Consider the following 7542-nt stretch of genomic DNA (forward strand, 5'->3'; position numbering starts at 1 on the left):
GCCGCCATCGTCGTCGTCGGCCTTCTCCTCCTTGACGCGGGCGCCCCAGCTGGACCCCTGCCCGGCGGCGCCATGGCGGACTGGTGGTGGCGCATCGTCGTCGTCGTCGTCGTCGTCGCTGTCGCAGATGACGACGACTCCGCCTTCGTCGCGGCCGCGTCGACGCTCCGCGAAGCGAAGCAGGGCGACACACTGGCGCTCCTTCGCCTTCTCCAGGCGCTCCTTCTCCATCGCTATGGAGTCCTTGCGCGCCCATTCCAGGGTCGTGTCGTCGTCGTCGAGCTTCGTTGTCACCGGCGCGGCCGGCTCCTTCTTCACTGGCGCGAGCCCCGGCTCCGTCTTTGGCTTGACGAAACGCGGAGGAGGAGCCGACGAGTAGGCACGCCGGCCGCCCTCGTTGATGACGATGCCGGCGCTGCGAGTGCGCCGACCGAGCAGCGTCTCCGCCGCGGGCTCGGCCTTGACGCCGAGCAGGGCCGGAGTGCCGGAGGAGTGCGATGAAGATCGGGAGGAGGAATAAGAGGAGGAGGACCTGAACCTCCTTGGCGCCCATGGCCCGGCGCGTCGGTGCTGCGCCGGGGCGGCCGCCCTCGCCGGGTACGCCAACGGTGGGTCGTTGCCGCCCTCGAGGTACGTCAGCACGCCCTCGAGTGTGCGGCCGGGAACGCCCCACCACAGGTGGCGCCCCTCGCTGTTCTGCCGGCCACCAACCACCGGCGCGCCGTTGATGGACGCCAAGCGCTGCTGCTGGCGGCGCTCGAAATACGCCGCCCAAGCCGCGTGGTTGTCGGCGGCGTACTGGTGGAGGGAGAGTTGGGCGTCGGTGAGGGAGGCGCGCACGACCTCGACTTCTTCGGCGAAGTACTTCGGCTTTGCCACGACGTCGGGCAACGGGGGAATGGGCACTCCTCCGGCGCTGAGCCTCCACCCCGTCGGCCCGGCGCGCATGTCCGGCGGCGCTGGGATGTTCGCCTGAAACAGGAGCCAGGACTCCTGTTCGCGGAGCGAACGGCGGCCGAAGCCGTTGGCCGCCGCCTCGTCTCCGGGGAAGCGTTCCGCCATGGCGACGGGCTCGGAAGAGGTAGAGAGATAGAGGGAGGGGCTGGGCGGCGGCGCTCGAGAGAGGTAGGGAGAGGGAGGAGCTGGGCGACGGCGGGGGCGGGGCTGGTGTGGGCACAGGCGAGTGCAGGCCACCGGCTATATAGCTGTGCCGCACCCGTGTGTACGCGTGTGAGAGAGGGGAGGCATCGGCGCGCCGTCCCGTGACGCGCCGCCCATGAGGAATCAATGGCAAGGCTGACCGGCGGCAGCCTTGGCATTGATTCCCCGCGGGAACCGAGGCCGTTGGGGGAAGACGAGGCGCCGTGTCGCTGACGCGACGGGCCCGCAGCTGTTTCGCGACAAAACAGTTCGCCCCGACGCCCCCGGGCGCCCCCCAGCGTGCCGGGTTCGGCCTGGGTCCGCCGGCGCTGTTTTCGGCCCAGGCCGGCGAAAATCGGGCTCCTGGGGCGCGACTGGGCCCTTTTTTTTGCGCCGGCGTGAAAAAATCGCCTGGGGAGGCCTTCCTGGGACGCGGCTGAAGATGCCTAACTAACTATGCAAGTTTATCCGCAAAAAAAAAACTAGCTATGCATATACATGCACAACATCCGTTGAACATCCATAAAACATGAGTGGATTTTTTCTTTTTATTATTACATTCATGATAGTTACACAATGCACCAGGGACAATATGGTCTTTTCACCTCAGACTTAACACCGTTAGTGTCTAAAATGGACGGAAGTGCCATATAAGAAACATAAATTACTTTAGGTGACAAATAGGGTGGAAAATTTTATTTTGGGCCAAATAGGGAATCAAAATTTAAGAAAGGGCCAAATAAGGAATTCTCTCTACATCTATTGGTTGTCAATGTGATCCCACACGTGCTCGACCAAGTCATTTTGAAAATTCAAATGAGAGTGTCAATCACGCATCTCATGATGGAATTGAGCAAATTGTTCAAATGTGGCCGGGTCTTGGTGCAGGGGCTCAATATTTTCACCTTGATAGTCAAATCCTTGGTCGAAGATACTCTCATCACGCTCGTCCTCGACGATCATGTTGTGCATGATCACACAAACAGTCATCACCTCCCAAAGCTTCCTTTCATCCCATGACAGTGCAGGGTTTCGAACGATACCCTACCGGGATTGAAGCACACCAAAAGCACGTTCCACATCTTTTCTAACACTCTCTTGCATTTGGGCAAATCTCTTTCTCTTCTCACCTTGGGGTTTCGAGATTGTCTTCATAAAAGTTGACCACTGAGGATATATACCATCTGTTAGATAGTATCCCTTGTTGTAATGGTGGTCGTTGATCTCAAAGTTGACAGGTGGGGAGTGGCCTTCTGCAAGCCTCGCGAAGACTGGAGAACGCTGCAGCACGTTGATATCATTGTGAGAACCTGCCATGCCGAAGAAAGAATGCCATATCCAAAGATCCTGTGATGCCACCGTTTCTAATATGACAGTGCACGCCTTGACATGCCCTTTGTACTGGCTCTGCCAAGCAAATGGACAGTTCTTCCACTCCCAGTACATACAATCTATGCTGCCAAGCATGCCTGGAAAGCCTCCAGCTGCGTTGGTCACCAACAATCTCTCTGTATCAGCGGCAGTTGGCTGCCTCAAGTACTCTGGGCCAAACATCTCGATCACAGCCTGGCAAAACTTGTACATTGACATCAGACATGTTGTCTCACTCATACGCACATACTCATCCACCAGATCGCCTGGAATTCCATATGCAAGCATGCGGATGGCCGCGGTGCATTTCTGGTAAGAGGAGAATCCAAGCTTGCCAAGGGCATCCGTCTTGCACTCGAAGTATGGATCATGAGCAACCACTCCCTCTCGGATACGATTGAACACATGCCTTGCCATTCGAAAACGGCGACGGAATTTATCCGGCTTGAAGAGCGGGGTGTTGGCAAAGTAATCGGCATAGAGCAGGGCGTGCCCTCTCTCCCTGTTGCGGTTCAGGTTGGGAGCACGGCCAGGGAGTGACCCCCTGTACCGAGGAAGCTGCCGTTGAATGTGGTCGTGAACGACCAGTGCAGCCACCACAATATCTTCATCATCCGACGACGAATCGTCCGATGAACAAAGAAAGTGATGGAAGAAAAACTCGTCTCCACTGTCCATACCTTTGTGGGCAAAATGCCGAACACCTTGCGGGCGTGGTGGCGAAGAGGCCGCGATGATCACCTTGACGCAGCAGGGGTGGTTGCCGGCCGGCTACTGGCCGCTGTGGAGCTCTCGTCGGGAGCTGCCGAGGACGTCGTGTGCGTCGCCGGCGGTTATGTCCCCTCTGCGCCCGGCAAAGACGTCGACGGCCAAAACTACGGCCACAGCACGGGCGTGGTGGCGGCCATGTCGAGAAGTGGTTTGGTAGGGACGACCGGAGGCTGCGCGGTGAGGAGGCAGCCGGAGAATAGCGGCGGCGCCGGCGACGGGGCGGGGCGAGAGAGAGAGGGTGGAAGTGTTGGGAGCGGAGGGACTGCTAGTGTCCCCGACAGGCGAACCAGGGGGGGACAAGGGCGTGCGTCCAAGCCGTCCGCGCGCGTCCGTTTCACCCTAGACCGAGCGCAAGTTTGGCCGGGGATAGGTCGAAAACGGACGGAATCCGGACATTTGTCCGTTTAAGGCCGTGCGCTGGGCTGCGCTATTCGTTCGTTTTACTCCAAACAGATAGGAACGGACAGGATAGGGTCGCGCGGTGGAGGTAGCCTTATTCTGGTCGACAGCCAGAGCCGGCCACCACCGCCCGGCAGCGAAAGGAACACGGACGGGGGAGGGGGGTGCAGTGCAGGAATAGCGTAGCAGGCTAGCAGCAGCAGCGCAAGGCGACGGCAGACCGACAGGCACCGGATCCAAATCTTAGCTGGCCACTTACGGGAACCCACCTGCACGAATACGATGCGAGAAGTCTCAAGTCTGAACCCAGAAATGCACCCAGCAACGGAAGGTTGGAGCGGGATCTGTCGACGCGTCTGCCCGTCGGATCGGAACGAGGTTCCGCTGCCACTTGCCGCTGTCTCCGGTGCCTTTTCCGGGAAGGGAAGGGATCTTGACTTCAGCTCCCACCCAGACCCAGGGAGGGCAGGAGGAGCGCACCGGCGGATGCCGCGCCTTTTCTGCTCGCTTTCTCAAGTCCGTCGCTGTGGCTGTGCACCGACGGAGACGCCATGATTTTTTATCAATATAAAAGATGGATCCATCCAAGTCCTACCAGCGATGATGGTCCGAGGAGGTGATGGGCGGTGACGATGATCATGTGTGTGAGACGTGGCCGCTTGCGCTGCTAGCCGTAGACTAGTAGTGCTCGTACTACTCTCTCGTAGTAGGTGGAGGAGCGGCACCGGCAACAGGCTACTACACGAAAAATACAATGATCAGCGAAACCAGACTGGTCTCCGGATGCTGGTGTCGCAATGTGCGTGACACCGGTGGCTATCTTGACCTCTCTAGTGGCGCTATGAGCAACTGTTTTTTTTTTCTTTTTTGTTCGTGCAGAGTACTGCACAAAAAATGATACTTCCTCTGTTCACTTTTGTAAGTCGCTTTAAGACAGCTGAAATTGAACTGTTTTAGGTGTTGTCTCAAATGTCTAAAATGTCTTATAAAAATGAGCGGAGGGAGTAGTAGAAAAATTCAAACAATTATGACTTTAATGTTTATGGTTGGATGTTTTTTAAGAACTTTTCACTTGGTCATCGTCTATTCATCTCTCATGACAGAAGAACGGAAATGAGAACTGACAAAAAATATATGCAGGTTCCTATACCACCTAACGATGACTACGAAAGTGCTAGACCTGCATACCTCCTACTAAAAGGCTACGCAACTTTTCATCCCTAACTAATCAACTGGGATGGGCCCCAATTACCAACCCGGATCCAATTAATTACCTACACATCAGCCTTTATGTAAAGTGTTCATGTAAGTTTTCGTGGGTGTAGCATTACTTCGATGACTATAAACACCGGAGCAAGTGAAAGACGCGCCGTCACCACCACTCTCTCATCGAAGCCAGACATAACTTGCCGTGGTAAACACTAAGCCGCCGTGTTAATCCCTAAAGGGCAAGTGCATCAATATCGGTGCGTATGTAAGAGTCGCTATCTTTTCCCCTCTGTCTTCTAATATAAGTGTGTGCAAGACGCGGAACAATGTTCCACTAGATCTATTAAGAATACAGATAAAAAAATGATACTCCCTCCAGTCCATACTTGTAACACCCAATATGCGATTATACTCCATACGTGTCGAGGCACGACTTGGGGTATAAGCGCATATTGGTATGTTTGCAAGAGTGGTATCAGAGCCAATCCCTCGCGGTTATATGGATGTTTGTGGACAGGTGCGCGGTCATGTTGTTCATGACGTTTGTGATCCGTCGTGGCACACAGCATGACACATGTACCAGACTGGATGCACAGACGTATGTGTCAAGAGGGAACGTTCCTGCGGCCTGACGAGGACGTCGTTTCCTCTGAGTGGGGGTGTATGTGACAGCCTGGCTAATTAGGGATGGTAGACTACTAATATCAATAAGGAATTCCTTCTTTTACGGAAGCTCATTCGGACAAAACTTTAAAGTTAAGTGTGCTCAGCTTGGAGTAATTTCAGGATGGATGACCGACCGGAAAGTTGCTTCCGGGTGCGCACGAGTGAGGACAAAGTACACAGAAAAGACGTATTGATCTGTGGGACCAGTCTAAATCCCGCCAGGAGTAACGACCACCGGCGGGAGTGTCCGAGACGTTACAATATTACTAAATATAGATCGGATGGAGTAATAATTCTTTTAAACAATTATAATTATTTTTAACATAGATGGTCGAGTGTTTTCCCCAAAACTTTTGGTTTACTCATCATCAATCAGGGCAGTACAAAAACAACACCAGGAAATAGCAAAAAAATACATGTAGATTTGTAAAACTGGCGTGAGGCAAAGGTGTGTCGTCATGACCCCTCCCTCACCGTATGTCGAAATAGACAACCGAGGAGTCGTCTTACTAAGACCCGACAAAACCACGTACCAGAACGACAACCACTACCGATGAAGAGAAGCGTAGATAGGAATGATACAACTTGTAGACAGATAAAGGAAGACTGGATCCGCGAAGTTCCACCGAAGAACAATACCGATCGAACCCCATGAGATCCACCAAAGACACACCTCTATAATCTATATGCACTACAACGACGCTGGGCACAGTGCCAAAACGAGGGCTAAGCACGGAGGATCCTACTCCATCTTCAAGGAGTCATTGCCGTTGTCGGTGTCAAAACCGGCGAATCTCGGGTAGGGGGTCCCGAACTGTGCGTCTAGGCCGGATGGTAACAGGAGGCAGGGGACACGATGTTTTACCCAGGTTCGGGCCCTCTTGATGGAGGTAAAACTCTACGTCCTGCTTGATTGATATTGATGATATGGGTAGTACAAGAGTAGATCTACCACGAGATCAGAGAGGCTAAACCCTAGAAGCTAGCCTATGGTATGATTGTTGTTCGTCCTACGGACTAAAACCCTCCGGTTTATATAGACACCGGAGAGGGCTAGGGTTACATAGAGTCGGTTACAATGGTAGGAGATCTACATATCCGTATCGCCAAGCTTGCCTTCCACGCCAAGGAAAGTCCCTTCCGGACACGGGACGAAGTCTTCGATCTTGTATCTTCATAGTCCAGGAGTCCGGCCGAAGGTATAGTCCGGCCATCCGGACACCCCCTAATCCAGGACTCCCTAAGTAGCCCCTGAACTAGGCTTCAATGACGACGAGTCCGGCGCGCAGATTGTCTTCGGCATTGTAAGGCGGGTTCCTCCTCCAAGTACTTCATAGAAGATTTTTGAACACAAAGGTAGTGTCCGGCTCTGCAAAATAAGTTTCCACATATTGCCATAAAGAGAATAACATTTACACAAATCTAATCTGCTGACGTATTCCGTAGCGTGACATCACACCATGACCAAGTCTTTATTCGAATCGTTTTACCGTCCCACCTCAGCGCGTTTAGCGAGGCGGTTTCCTTGGCACGTCTTGTTAAAGCAAAGATCTTGTCCCCTTATTCTGGGATTCTCATCAATACGGGCGTGGGTAACCCAACCGTACCCGTTGGTATATTTTCTTGACCAAAGGCGAGTCCCAAACGGTCATGGGGAAGGCCCTTGGTATTCAACCTCTTATAAAGAGACCAAGGCCTTACTCCTTTCTTTCAATCTCAAACGAGTTCGCCCTTCGCCTCAAGTTCCAACACCCAAGGCTCCAGATTTCAGGCGCTTCGGACCTTCGACAATGTCCGGTTCCGACCTTCGAGGCCGATGGATGCCCTCCTCCGTCATGGAGGAGGACGTGCTGAAGTTGAGAGAGGCCAGGTTCTTGACCAGCGAAATCTCGCATAGGCTGCCTGCTCAAGGGCAGGTCATTCCCACTCCCAAGCCTGGTGAGAGTGTGGTGTTTATGTCTCACTTCCTTCGGGGGCTAGGATTCC

This window comes from Triticum urartu, chromosome 6 (genome assembly GCF_003073215.2).
Source record: "Triticum urartu cultivar G1812 chromosome 6, Tu2.1, whole genome shotgun sequence".
Taxonomy (NCBI): domain Eukaryota; kingdom Viridiplantae; phylum Streptophyta; class Magnoliopsida; order Poales; family Poaceae; genus Triticum; species Triticum urartu.